The sequence below is a fragment of the Triticum aestivum genome, chromosome 6B, assembly GCF_018294505.1.
Source record: "Triticum aestivum cultivar Chinese Spring chromosome 6B, IWGSC CS RefSeq v2.1, whole genome shotgun sequence".
NCBI classification, from domain to species: Eukaryota; Viridiplantae; Streptophyta; class Magnoliopsida; order Poales; family Poaceae; genus Triticum; species Triticum aestivum.
Window position 1 is genome coordinate 446,579,122 of NC_057810.1, and position 14,100 is coordinate 446,593,221.

General features: G+C 44.7%; 1 long non-coding RNA gene across 4 annotated transcripts; it reads left to right on the top strand.

The window, feature by feature from the left end:
* Positions 1-3,959: 3,959 nt before the first annotated feature.
* LOC123137405 (uncharacterized) lies at positions 3,960-10,134 on the top strand. Of its 4 annotated transcripts, none has more exons than XR_006468240.1 (8): positions 3,960-4,427; positions 5,319-5,594; positions 5,819-7,673; positions 7,756-7,908; positions 8,183-8,374; positions 9,000-9,106; positions 9,221-9,494; positions 9,726-10,134. It is a non-coding gene; the product is annotated as an uncharacterized lncRNA (long non-coding RNA). The 4 variants fall into 4 exon arrangements; XR_006468238.1 differs by having other exon boundaries at positions 5,819-6,069; positions 7,506-7,673; positions 9,000-9,494; XR_006468237.1 differs by having other exon boundaries at positions 9,000-9,494.
* The last annotated feature ends 3,966 nt before the right edge of the window (positions 10,135-14,100 follow it).

Consider the following 14,100-nt stretch of genomic DNA (forward strand, 5'->3'; position numbering starts at 1 on the left):
ATTGTTAAATCAAATGGAAAGACGTGTTCAATACTCCCTTCGGTCCTTTTTACTCTGCATATAAGAATTGTCTGAAGTCAAACTTCATAAAGTTTGACCTTATTTATATGAAAAAATATCAACATCTAGCATGCTAAAGTTATACAATATGAACATTTAAGTCATGACACATGTACTGATATTTATTTCATATTATGAATGTTGGTATTTTGTTCTATAAAGTTGTTCAAACTTTAAGAGGCGTGACTTTAGACAAATCTTATATGGGAACTAAAAAGATTCGGAGGGAGTACAACATGCTTAGCAACAACCAAATATAGTAATTCATGGAGCTATTATTAAATTTGGTATTGATGAAATTGAACTGCATTGTTCATACTAGCACATATAGAACATCACACTGTTAATAGCTGAAATAAACAAGGCATACTACGAACAACCAAAGATGGCAATTAAAACTGGACATATGCTAACTACAAACAACCAAACAACCGTAAACCATAGAAATAAACAAGACGTAATGCAAACAACCTAATATAGCAATAAATACTGGACTTGGTCTCACTACAAAAGGGGTTCGAGAAAACAAATCATGGGTTTCCTCACTTGTCACAGATTGGCTCCTGCTCATGGTCGCCGTCAATGAGGTCTAACTTGCCAGCTGAGGATCCCAGGCCAGCGTCATAGAATGTGTCCTTCAGAAATGACAAAAGGGGCTCCATGGCGATGAAGGATGGAAAATTGTTCATAACGAGCCGCAGAAGATCAGTGGTAGGGTAATCGATGAGATCGACGGTTGTCGACCCCAAAGGGTTGGTGGTGGGCAACTTAACCTGTGACATAACCCGCATCAAGCCGTCGGTGTCGACAACCTCGATGTCGTAGCCGGCATCCGCAACATGCCAGAATACTCTAGCCCGCTGATTGAAAGGCTCAATCCAGGTCGAGTCATCGTCGTCAGCTTCGTCGGTGGCCACCTCGCCAATGTCGGGCGAAGAGGCCACGATAAAGCTCTTTTGGGCCATTCGCTCCCCGAGCTCCCCGGGAAGCATAGCCGGGCTTAGGTTGCGGCAATCTAGAGTAGGGGAGGGGGTGGGGATGGAGATCTCTGGGAAAGGGGGCGATTCGTAGGCGTCATCTAAGAAACTCAAGGCGGTGAGGGTATGTATATCGGTGGGTAAACTGCACGGGCAGACCAGCAGAGGTTGATGATGGAGGCGGCACGACAGTAGCGACGGGGACCTAGCTAAGTTTGGAGAGAGGGAGGGGTGGTGTGTATGTGTGTGAGCGGGGGATTTGGGGGGGGGGTGTGTGGAGGGGGTCCAAGGTGGTGTTTGAGGAAATGCCGCGGGTACTGAAAATTTTACTAGGCGGGAGTAAAATGGCGGGGCTATCAAAAATTTGGATCAAGGGATTGAGCAGAGCGGTGCGGAAGTAAAATGACGGGGCTACTGAAAATTTGGATCTACTGATTGAAGCAGAGCGGGAGTAACAGACATCGCACATAGTCCAGACATACTAATCGTGTGCTATCAAATAGAAAAACCATCTACGCGGACGGGGGTAGATATTTTCGAGATTGCGAGGGAGTGAATAGTTTCGAGAGGGGGTGGGAAGCCTCGTGGAGCCCAATCTACTGTGATCGTGTGGGTGACTGGGGCAGGGCGTGGCACATAGGTAGTCCTAAGGAACCGTGTCTATTACGTACCCGATCACAGACGGTTGTTGTGTCCAACTCGTCTGCTGTCTATTAATTTGGCCACAAAAATGTGGGAAAGGGTCAGAACACAAACACACTTGCATGTGGACCAAATATATGTATGAAAGGGGTGGTTTGATGTTCAGATACCCAAGGTATTATTGCTAGCCCCCTCCCCCCAAACACACACACACACACACACACACACACACACACTTCGTGTTGTGTAACGCTCCGGATTCGATGCGCCAGGTGTCTGCTAGTTGTTCGCCATCCTTGCCATGTCATGTGCTTGCATGTTGCATTTTGCCATGTCATCATCTGCATTTCATATCATGTCATCATGTGCATCGCATTGGCATACGTGTTCGTTCTTGCATCCGAGCATTTTCCCCGTTGTCCGTTTTGTAATCCGGCACTCCTATGTCCTCCGGCGTCCCATTTTGCCTCTTTTCGTGTGCGGGCGTTAAACTTTCTCGGAATGGACCGAGGTTTGCCAAGCGGCCTTGGTATAGCACCGGTAGACCGCCTGTCAAGTTTCGTGCCATTTGGAGGTCGTTTGATACTCCAATAGTTAACTGGGTAACCGTAAAAGCCTCTTTTGTCTTGCAGCCCAACACCCCTTCAAAGTGGCCCAAAACCCATCCAAACCCCCTCCATGCTCTCTGTAGTTTGATCACGATTGTGTGGGCGAAAACCGCACTCCATTTGGAGCCTCCTAGCTCCCTCTACCTATAAAAACACATCCCCCCTTCGAAATCACGGGCAAAACCCTAGTCTCCCCTTCCTCCGCGCACCGGACACGTCCGCCCGGCGCCGGACGCGTCCTCCACGCCTCCCGCAGCCAACTGCGCAGCGCCACATGGCCCGCGCCGCCGCCCCGCACCGCCGGCCCGCCGCGCCCCGCAGCGGGCCCCCGCGGCCCAGATCCACCGCCGCCCGGACCCAGCCACGTCGTCACCCGAGGTGCTCGCCTCCATCCGGCGCGCCTCCGCCGCCCCGGCGCCGCCGCGCCTCGCCGCCGCCGCGGACCTCCCCGCGGCTCGCCTCCCACGCCTGCCGGCCGTCCTCTCCGCCCCGGTGGCCGCGCTGCCTCGGCCGGCAGGAGCCCGCAGCTCCTCCGGCGCCGGCCTCCTCCCGCAGCCTCGCCGGGCTCCGGCGCCGCCCCCGGCCTCCTCGGCCCCTCTCCGACCCCTCCGGACACCGACCTCTCCCACTCCGGTCAGCTCGCGCCGCCGCCTCGGTTCCCGCGCCCCGGATCTGGATCTGAGATAACTGGAGGTTGACCCCGAAATCCCTAAGTCCCCATAATTTTGCATATTCTGGTGCCCCCTTTGACCTGCCATAACTTGCTGCATACTGCTTCGTTTCGTGCGTGTAATATGTCAAATTGTTTGTTGTGAGATTCTCTATATTTAATTACATTGTGCCATGTTTGTTTGAAGTCATCTTGATGCCCGAATCATCGTTGCAAGAGTGCTATATGATGTTAATTTGCTGAAACTGTTATAACTTGATGATTTGTCTTTTTCGTTGCATTTTGTGTGTGGATCGTCTGAGATTGATGTCTACATGTGTTTTGAACTATGTCATGCCATATTTACAGGGATGCTATCCATGCAGTTTTGTGAGTCTTGTACTGAGTGCTTCAAGCTTATTAAGTAGGGTACTTGCTGTTGCCGTTTTGCATGTCTGAATCTGCTATATCATGATGCTATGTTAACCTGCTTCTACAAGTCATTCTATGCATAATCTAGAGATGTTAACTAAGTATGTTTTGTTATACATGTCATTCTCTATTTATTCATGCCCCTGGTTGCATTTATAGACTACTGTAGCTTGTTATAATCTCTCAAAGTTGCTAAATAATGTTGTTGTCAGCCTGTTAACATGAAGTTCAGTTTTGCCATGTGTTTTTCTAGTGATCCATGATCCATGCACTTTATGAACTTGCTATTGACATGCTTAGCTCCATAAATATCAGGGTAAGATACATACTGGGAGCACCCCAGCCTCCTCAGAGTTTAGTGATTCCTGGCCGTCGGATCTGATGTTTGATGCATTTTGGGCCGTCCGATCACGAGACGGAGGGATCTGGGACGTTGGATCAAAACGAACAACTGTAGATCGAAACAGTGTCAAAACTTTGTGCCAGCGCGCGTGAATAGCTTGCCCCGCCGAGGGCATTTTCGTCATTTCGCGTCCTGAGGTATAAAAGGGGCCCGCTCCTATTGCAGCGACCTCCTCCCGCACTCGCGCGCTGCCTCTCCTCTTCCTCCAGCCCGCCTCTCTCTCCCTCCAAACCCTAAACCGCGCCCGCCTCCCTGCCCCGCCGGCCGCCGCCATCGCTCGCCCAGGCAACCGCCCCACACTCGCGCCGCCGCCGTCGCCCCCTCTCCTCTTCCTCCCGCCCGTGCCTCACTGCGGCCTCCTCCCGGCTCCTCGTCCGCGGCCTCGACGGCGCCCCCGTGCTCCACCTCAAGGCGCACCACGCTGGCCGGGCGCGCTACGTGCTCTCCTGCGACACCGGCCGCCGCATCTGCATCTTCACCGAGAACGGCACGCGTCCGTCACCCGTGCGGACAGGACTCCTCCTCTTCCCTACCTCGGGGGCACGGAGGTGCTGACGGAGAAGCCCAGCTGGGTTCGCCATGACGGCCTGCAGATCTTCTCCATCAACATCCAGCCCAGCGGCCTCCGCTTCGCCACGGGAGGTAGCGACCAGAAGGTTGATTTCCCCCCTCTTTGCTAATTTTTCTCGCTTGATTTGAGCTCTGTAGACAGGGAATTCGGCTTGGCTGTGCAAAGCTCAGTTCTTTCCAGCGGCAAATCGGCGCTGAGGTTTGGTGCAGATGGAAATAGTGCACATCAGTGTGATGTAGTGGCAGCCATTGCTCATTTTATACGCCGTTCTCTACATTAGCCTGCGAGGTTCGGTGTTGTCGTTTCCGGCTCAGGGGAGTAGTGCCAGGCTCAGTTCTTTCCAGCCATTAGTTTTGGCGTTGAGGCCAAGTGTGGATGGAAATAGTACAAATCAGTGTGTCGTAGCGCTTGCTCATTCTATATGTTGTTCCGTGCATAAGCGTGTGAGGTTCAGTGTTGTAGCGGTAATCGTTGCTCATTTTACATGGCGTTCTCTGCATAAGCTTGTGAGGTTCAGTGTTGTCGTTTCCGGCTTTCAGGAATCTGTGTGGTTGTGTGTCTCAGTTGGTGCTGCTTCTCATTGTTGTCCCCACTGAAGTTAGTTTTTGCTGTAGTATTAGGAGTTATTTGGTGGCACTCTTTGGCCAAGCTTGAAATTTTTTGGGGCTCAAGCCTACCGTTCTTATGATGGTAATTGGGCCATTTTTCTTACTAATGGAAGGTAATTAATAGAAAGTTATGGTTCATGATTTATTTACTGAAATAGCCGACTGTTAGTCCAATTTGTTGGTAGGATGTTAGTTTGATGATGTAGATATATTGGTTGGATTCTGTAGTGTTGATGTTGTTAACTTGTTGTTGTGTCATACTGCAAGAATTGTGCATCAACTCTTTACATTATTTTTTCTATTTTAACCGATTTGTTAAGTAACATGACCGTTGCTAATCTCCATCTGTTTGCCTTCTTAAAAAATAGGTTCCCATATGGAACATGAAATCCATGAGCAAAGACGACCAAAATGATGATTCCAATCAAACATTTCTGGCTACAATGTGTGACCATTTCGGATCAGTAAACTGTGTGAGATGGGCCAAGCATGGACGCTATCTTGCTTCCGGATCAGACAATCAAGCTATTCTAATTCGTGAAAGGAAAGCTGGTTCCGGTACATCTGAGTTTGGAAGTGGAGAGCCTGCAGATATAGAAAATTGGAAGGTCATTATGACCTTAAGGGGGCATACTGCAGACGTGGTAATTATCTCCCAAATTTTCAGTCCAGCTATCTTTCTTTCCAAATTATGGAAACCTGATAAAAATATTGATACTGTGATATTTAATCCTTCCTATAAACACATTCCTGTTTCTTATGCCTAAAGTAGGTAGATCCGAATGTGGTAATTATCTGCCAAAATTTCAGAGTTGTCTTTGTTAGTCTTTTGTATTAATCACGTATCTGTTTCCTATGCCGAAAGTAGGTAGATCTAAATTGGTCCCTTGATGACTCGATGTTGGCTAGCGGAGCTTGGACAATACTGTTCACATTTGGAGCATGACAAACGGTATTTGCACTGCCATCTTGCGGGGGCATTCCAGCTTAGTTAAAGGAGTTACCTGGGATCCTATTGGATCTTTTATTGCAAGCCAGTCAGACGACAAGACTGCTATCATATGGCGTACGAGTGACTGGAGTCTTGCTCACAAGACTGAAGGCCATTGGTCAAAATCTGTATGTTATGTTTCATGCAATTTTGTTATCAATTTACTGTTTCCGTGTCTGACATGTCTTTTTGTTCATCCATAGTTTTTTTGTTCTTTTTATTCAGTTGAAGTAGTCATTCTTTGGTTTTATTCTGTATGAAAACCATCTTCACAGAAATTAACAATTTAATATGTGCTTATTATCAGTTCAGTGCTAATATTGTAAGACAATAGTACAGTTAAGCTTACTGTGTTGGGAAATTTCTCCCCTTTGATTCCACAACTGTATGTGTTAGGTAGGCTGGATGGAGTAGGATTAGTTAGTGGATCAGACACCGGATGCGTATTTAAAAGAGTGGGAGTGCTACAAAGATGAGGAGGAAGAAATCCTAAAAAGGGTGCTCATGTATGTTGGGGATTAGGGAATACAGTAAAAAATACCATGCAGTTCATACTGGTATCGGTGGACAAACAACAATTTGTGCTCTACTGTATCAGCTTAGCGTGGTTCTCTTAGTTGTCTCCATGATGTGTCAATAATGTTGGGAGATGCTTTTTTCCCAAACATTGAACGTATAATACATCTAATTCTTGCAAGCATGGCTCGAAGCAACACATGCTAGGCCTGACCGCAACTACCCTCTTTCGTCCACTTCCTCTTTTGCCTACTCAATCTATACTTCCTCACTTTTTTTGAGACATACTTTTTTTATTGTCTATTTTTCTGAACCAACATCGTGGGTAACTGGCCTTCAGACTGCTTCTTTTTAGCAAATATCTAACTTCACGGATCAGCTTCACAATGTTATCGCACATGGCTTTCCACCTACTCGTGTTGTAGACAAAAACACCAATGAAACCCTTATGAATGTTGAAGTGGTGGCGAACAATCTTAGGCTAGCAGAGTCTGGTTTCGTATCTGGATTGAAATGGAATTGCTTGGTAGAACTGATGTTTAAAATAGTGCTTAGTTTTGTAACAAAGGAAAATGTTGTGACACATTCATCCATGAGAACCGTATTCAGCTTTTATCTAATTATGCAGTCAACAATTTAATTTTGAATCTATTCTGGTGCAGTCTTTCTATGCTTGTGTTGCTAATATTGCTATAAGTAATATACGACATTCCTGGCAGAATAAATGAATGTTGAATGGGGATGTCATAGGTTAATCCTACTTTTTTTTCTTAAACTTCCATATGCGTGCCCAATTTAGACAGTGCAAATTAATTTGGAGTTTGATTCTATAGTTTTTATTTGCATGTCCTTCTTTTCTGCTCTACCAAGGTCTATTTTTATTTAAAAAATAGAAATCTGATGAATGATTTAATAGTCTAATAGTTGATGTTGTTAGCATGAGCAGAATGTGTGTTGTACTAATGCCAACGAACAGGGTCAGCAAGCTACATGCTTCATAACATTGTGCACCTTTATTCAGAATATATGCACGTCATTTTTGCCGCAGAACCAAAGGTTTATTCATCATCAATGATGGCTTGTATGTGCTGGTGAGAGGATTACTAAAATTGTGTTCAGTCCATACTACATGCCCCCGGAGGGTATTAAAGCACAACTTTGGCCCTGAAATCAGTGTCTGGATTGCAGGAGTTATATGTGTCGCCATTTTAGGAAGGTACTTAATTTCCCTGATTTGATATATTGTACGTTGTGACAAAATTATAAATCACCTTACAAATTGTTGTGATGTTGCGCAGAAACTAAAGAGGGAGTAGCACATGCAAGTATATGCTCTGTGGTAGATTTAAAAAGAGACGCATGGCCCAGAGTATTTGAGCCTGCTAAAGACTTTGTTCGACGGATGCTGGATCCAAATATGATCACACAGCTTATTGCAGCACAAGTACTCGGTGAGCATTATGATGTAACATTTTCTATTGTGTAATAGCATATAGAATGTTTTATCTCTCTCATACCAATGTTGAATTGAAGCTTACATCTTTTTTCTGCCATAGCCGTTGGCAATTGATGAATAATCAACTCACGCGGTTTTAGTAGTTGCATCAGACAATTTCCCTGTTTCTTTTGTGGCATTGTTGCTTTCATAAGCAGAACTTGCATGGTTACATGATTCCAAAAAGAATCTTGGCATTTGTCAATATAATGAGTGGTGTCTATCATTAGGATCTCCTTAAACAAGCCTCATCAAATACACCTGCGAGCTGCACGACAAGCTATGATTAAATACTATGTACAAGTATGGGACAGAGTAGTACGAGCAAATGAAGGTTACCGGACAGACACATGGAGCATGAGCTCCTCTTTTTCAGGGGCCACCATACTTGTGTGGCCTCAGGCCGAGGAGACCTTTCTAAGGTAGGTACTACTTCCTTTCCGATTTCAAGCAGGAACAGAATGCCATTTCGTTCAATATAAGAAGTGGTGTCTGTCAGTAGGATCTCATGTTTGATCTACATTATATTCAAAGAATTTTTGGACCACTTGCGAGTTAGTACCTAGGAAAATAAACATTTTTCTACCTCAAATTTGTAGATCAATTTCCTTGCCTAATTTAAGGTTTCTTTTCTTCATATGAAGATTTGTGCTGCTCTAATGTTCTTCAGTTTCCGTGTTATATTATCATTGATAAGGCAAAATTTGTTACCCATTAAACTGTGGATAAACTATGTTTGTGCCCCATGAAACATTTCATATATTTCCCTGGGCTGAATACACTGCTTGACATGCCTCTGTTAGCATTACAGCCCTCATAGCACTAGCAAACAGTTCTGTATTCTGTATGAAATTCTAGAAGCATTTCATTTTCTCAACAATTGTTTGGATAGATGCCTATGAACAGATGTGACCAGTTGATCTACGTATTAAAAGGGTAACTACAATGTCAAGTGACCTTTACAATTATTGGGTAGAAACATTTGTTGCTAATTGAACTATAATTTGTCCAAATAACTATAGTAATGTTGTATTCAATTTTAACTAGGTCCTGTACCAGCAAGTCGATACACTGTTAACTGGAAGCAGAGAAAGAGGTGGGTAGGAAGAGGAGATCATGTCTAGCGCTCTGCATCTCCCGTAGGCAACTTGATGGTAGAATCTTATCACCAACGTCGTCCTCCAAGTCTGCATCTAATGCCATTTGTTTAGTTGATAGTTTTTCATGAATGCCAAGCCACTTTTGAAGCAGAGAATTTGTACATGCAGATTTTATTGATAGCAAACAGACGTGGTTGTTTTTGCTCTCAGCATATGTGCCTCTTCTCAGCACCTGATTGACACCGTAGTTTTTCTGATGTCCATTGCTTTTCAAGTACTGATTGGTGTCACGACTTCAGTTGGCTGGGGTTTTCTTGGGTTGTGAAATCAAAGTCAGATTATGGTGGTATCGTGCCACCAGGTTTGAAAGTGAGGAATCATTTTACATGGAAGTGATCAAGCGGAGTAATATTTAAGGGGTTTAATATTTGTATCCAAAACGGTGAGCATACGTTCCGTTCTATCTAATTGTATGTTGTTTGGTGACTAGGTCAAATTGCATGCATAGTAGTCTGGCATGGCATGTACATAAACAGAGGACCGCACTACATAATCATTTTTCTTGTGGAAGTTCTCATCTCAGCTGACATGTTTCCTGATGCAAACTCATTCAACCAGGTATAGCCTTCACTGCACATCATTTGGTTGATCTTTAGTTCTTGGGTTTCTGCAGATGCAAACTGGAGTTGGTGACCAGCCCTTCTCGCTCGCCCTCGGCCTTGACACCACCGCTGACGCCTGTAGGAGCAGTCGGGCATCGGCGACGATGCTGGCAAGGCAACATGCGTTGCAACATGCAATCAAATCAAATGAAGGAGTGTGGACAAAGTTATATATCAAGCAAATTGGATGAAGGCGTGTGGATAAAGTTATATTTAATATTCAACCATGTAGTTTACTGTTATGTAGTGTGAAAAATGGTGTACATAAGTTATCTGGGACTAATACTATGGCCTGCTTCTGATTTCTACCATACCAAACCTTGCTTAGATAGGGCCATTTTGTAGATATTTCATGGGTGTTTGCTGTTGTGAGTATCTACCATCACCTACTCTTTGAGTAATATCAGATATATTTCCATCTGAGATGAGTAATATCAGATGTTCATCAGAAAAGAGTTATATCAGAGGTTTGATAATTGAACTTCTTCTGATTAATTCCTTGATATATTTCCATACTCATAGACACGCACAAGTAGGACTTCTTTGATCATGTTGTCCTGTTACATGTGCTAAACTTGCCTTCCTACTAATGCATCATGTGGTTTGATCTTCAACTGCTTTATCATATCGGTTGGACCGGCACCCTCGCGCCAAGCCGCGTTGCCGATCTAGTATCTTATTAATGTTGGTTGCCTTGCCATGCCATGTATTGCTCTGTGGTGAGTGGTTCAATCTCACCAACATGTTTACTTATCGTTGTTCCTGCCATGTTTGAATCTGTCATATAACTTGCTATGTTTACATGGGTGCCATCATATCTTGTGATCCTTTTTGGCTCATGGTCAGTAAAGGACTTTAGTTCTATGCATTTAGTAGATTCATTCCATGTCTTTGTTTGCCATGATAAGTTTCTGTAGCATGTTTTTTGATAGCTCTAAATATTGCAACCTGATGTTATTTCTGCAAAGTCTGAAACTGTTAATATATGCAATCTTGCCATGTGTGTTTGAGCATGTTCTATTGATTTCTGGAGATAGCTCAGTGTTCATGTTTTGTCATGCATTACCTGTACATCATGTCCACGCCTCTTGTTTTCATATTGTGGTACTGTAGCATGTTGTTTTGATGCTTGCAATATGCCTAGTTGCTGTTATGGACAGATTGTTGTCATATCTTGCATAGTGTGTGTGTGTTGAACCGTTGCTCCGTTTTGAGTGTGCTCTATATGAAACTTGCTTGATTTTGCATGTAGTTTCATATTATCATGTTGCATCCTTGTTTTGGGAGTGTTTGCTTGATGTTTGTTTGCATTTTTTATTAATGCCATGTTTAACTTGTTTTGATCATATCTTCTAGGCCGTAGCTCCGAATTAAATGAACTTTATATGTAACTTGACTAGGATCTCGTGTAGATCATCTTGGTGCATTTCAACTTGTTGTTTAACAACTTGAACATAAGGTTTATTCAGATCTGGACCAATTTCGAAATTTGCATACGAGGACTTGCCAGAATTGTTATATGTTGTTCCCGACCTCATTTAAACTTGCTTTCTTTTTTGACTGTGCATTTAAATTTGCTTTGATGTGTTGCTCTTGTTTGCATCGTCTCTTGCCATGAGTAGCTTCATGTAGCTTTGTCATGCATCATGCTTGTTGTGCATCATGTCTTGTCTATGTGTGGTGTGTTTACCATGTTGTGTGCTTCTTCTCGATAGTTCCCGTTTTTGTTGCGATCGTGAGGATTCGTTCATCTACGCTTGGTTCGTCTTCGTGGCTTCATCTTCTTCATGGACTCGTTCTTCTTCCTAGCGGCATTTCAGGCAAGATGACCGCTACCCTGGATCTCACTACTATCATTACTATGCTAGTTGCTTCGTTCTATCGCTTTGCTGCGCTACCTATCATTTGCTCTTCAAGCCTCCCAATTTGCCATGTCAGCCTCTAACCTTTGTCACCCTTCCTAGCAAACCGTTGCTTGGCTATGTTATCGCTTTGCTCAGCCCCTCTTATAGCATTGTTAGTTGCAGGTGAAGTTGAAGATTGCTCCATGGTGGACAGGATTATGTTGGAATATCACAATATCTCTTATTTAATTAATGCATCTATATATTTGGTAAGGGTGGAAGGCTCGGCCTTATGCCTAGTGTTTTGTTCCACTCTTGCCGCCCTAGTTTCCGTCATACCGGTGTTATGTTCCCGGATTTTGCGTTCCTAACGCGGTTGGGTGATTTATGGGACCCCCTTGACAGTTCGCTTTGAATAAAACTCCTCCAGCAAGGCCCAACCTTGGTTTTACCATTTGCCTCACCACCACCTACTTTTCCATTGGGAGTAATTAACCCAAGGGTCATCTTTATTTTAGCCCCCCGGGCCAATGCTTGTCTAAGTGTTGGTCCAAACTAGAGCACCGTGCGGGACCATCCCTTGGCAACTTGGGTTACGTCGGTGTCGTGGAATAGTCACGTCAGATGTCCTCGTGAAAGGACTTAGTTGTGGAGCCATCGCAACTAGGAAGCTTGAAGGGGTTAAATCGGGACAAAGGACACGAGAGAGTTATACTAGTTCGGCCCCTTATGGTGAAGGTAAGGCCTATTTCTAGTTGGGTTGGTATTGATGTTTCGATAACCAGGGAGCGAGATACGCTATGCCCGGCTCTTGATGAGTTGTTTCTTGCCCTAAACCGCCAGCAGGTCGTCCCCTTATATACACGGGTTGACGCCCTGTGGCTTACAGAGTCCCGGCCGGCTTATAAACAGTGTCCGGCTCGGTGACTAGTTAAATCTGCCTTATATTACAAGTCATACTATCATGGCGGTTTACTACAACGGGCCTTAAGCCGCCTGTGGGCCTCCAGCCCTTTATTGAACCGCCATCTTCATGCTTGGTCTTGGGCTTCCTCTGATGAGTCCTCTTTGCGTAACCCGGCCCCTCCTGGGCGGCTTACACAAATAGTCATATCCCCAACATTAGGCCCAGATTGATTTGAACCTGTTCATGTTAATCTTAAAAATATACTTCTAAAAAATAAATCTTCAGTCTTCTAACTGTACAGAGGGCTTTCTTTTAACCCGCTGTGACGTCATCTTGTGGATCCATCTTAACCCGACATGACGTCATCTTTTTTTTCAATTCATTTTCTATTCCGTCGTATCCTTCAACGGATCTCTGCTTCATTAAGTGTTCTGAAAATCGAGGCGTCAGGGCCGCTGGATAGTAATTCTTATCTCCTCGTTTCCCGCGCCATCTCAGTTATCCTCTCCCTATAAATAGGCGTGACCTTAGGTCTTTCATTCTTCTCTTTCCAGTCATCTTCTTCCTCTTCTCTCTGCCACTCGAGCTCCGCCGCCGCCGCCGTTGACCCCCTCGTCTGCATCGACTCAGGCCGCTGCATCGACCTGACTCTGACCAGAAAACGTCGGCAAATCTCCGCAGCTCGTCTTCATCCGTGAGTTCCTTTCCTCCCCTTTCTCAGATCTGCATTGGAACTCTGCTGAGTTCGTCGGCGCTCATCTCTGCCCGACACAAACCCTCGCTAGTTCTCATCTTCAACGCCCCGTTTAGGTCATAAAAACTGTACATAACAGCCGCGGTAGTTGTTTGTATTGATCTTGCATAGAAATAGATCTCAGTTTCCTTGCTTAGAAACCCTCTTCAAGTGTATGAACTTCTCTGCTCTGTTTCTAGGTCTAGAAATTTTTTCTTTCAGAACAATATTTTGATCCATGATAATAGCTGTTGTCTGTGAAACTTGTTTCTATCACCCGAAAAGTTTCTTCTGTAAAACTTGCTTCTATCGCTGCTATCTAGGTGTTCGGTTTAAATAAGTGATACTGAACTGTGAGCCTTGCCTTCCTCTCATGATCTTAAATTTTTTGAATTGCTCTTGATACTGATAGTGGCTTAAACATTACTGCACAATCACCCTTATATCATTAAGCCCCTTGCTTAAGCCGCCACTGTGAACAATTTAGATATCTCTCCGGATTAAAGTTGAACCGGAACTTTCTTATTTTGTCGTAGGCCAATTATTGTCATGGCTCCTAAGGCGGCTAAGGCCCCTGTGACTTGCAACTGGGTTCCATCCATAGTGACCAAAAGCAACTTGCCGAATTCGTGAAGTCCGGCCATCTGCCAAAGAAGGAGGCCATGTCTTACCGTGCCCCTCACCCATCTAAGGAGATACCTCAACCCAAAGATGGGGAGGTAGCAGTTTTCACAGATCATATGAACCGGGGATTTGCCCCTCCCGGCTCAAAATTCTTCAGGGAAGTTTTGGATTTCTTTGACCTGAAGCCTCAAGACATTGGACCCAATTCCGTGTCAAATCTGTGTAATTTTCAAGTCTTCTGCGAGGTATACCTAGGAGAGGAACCAAGTCTGCTGCTG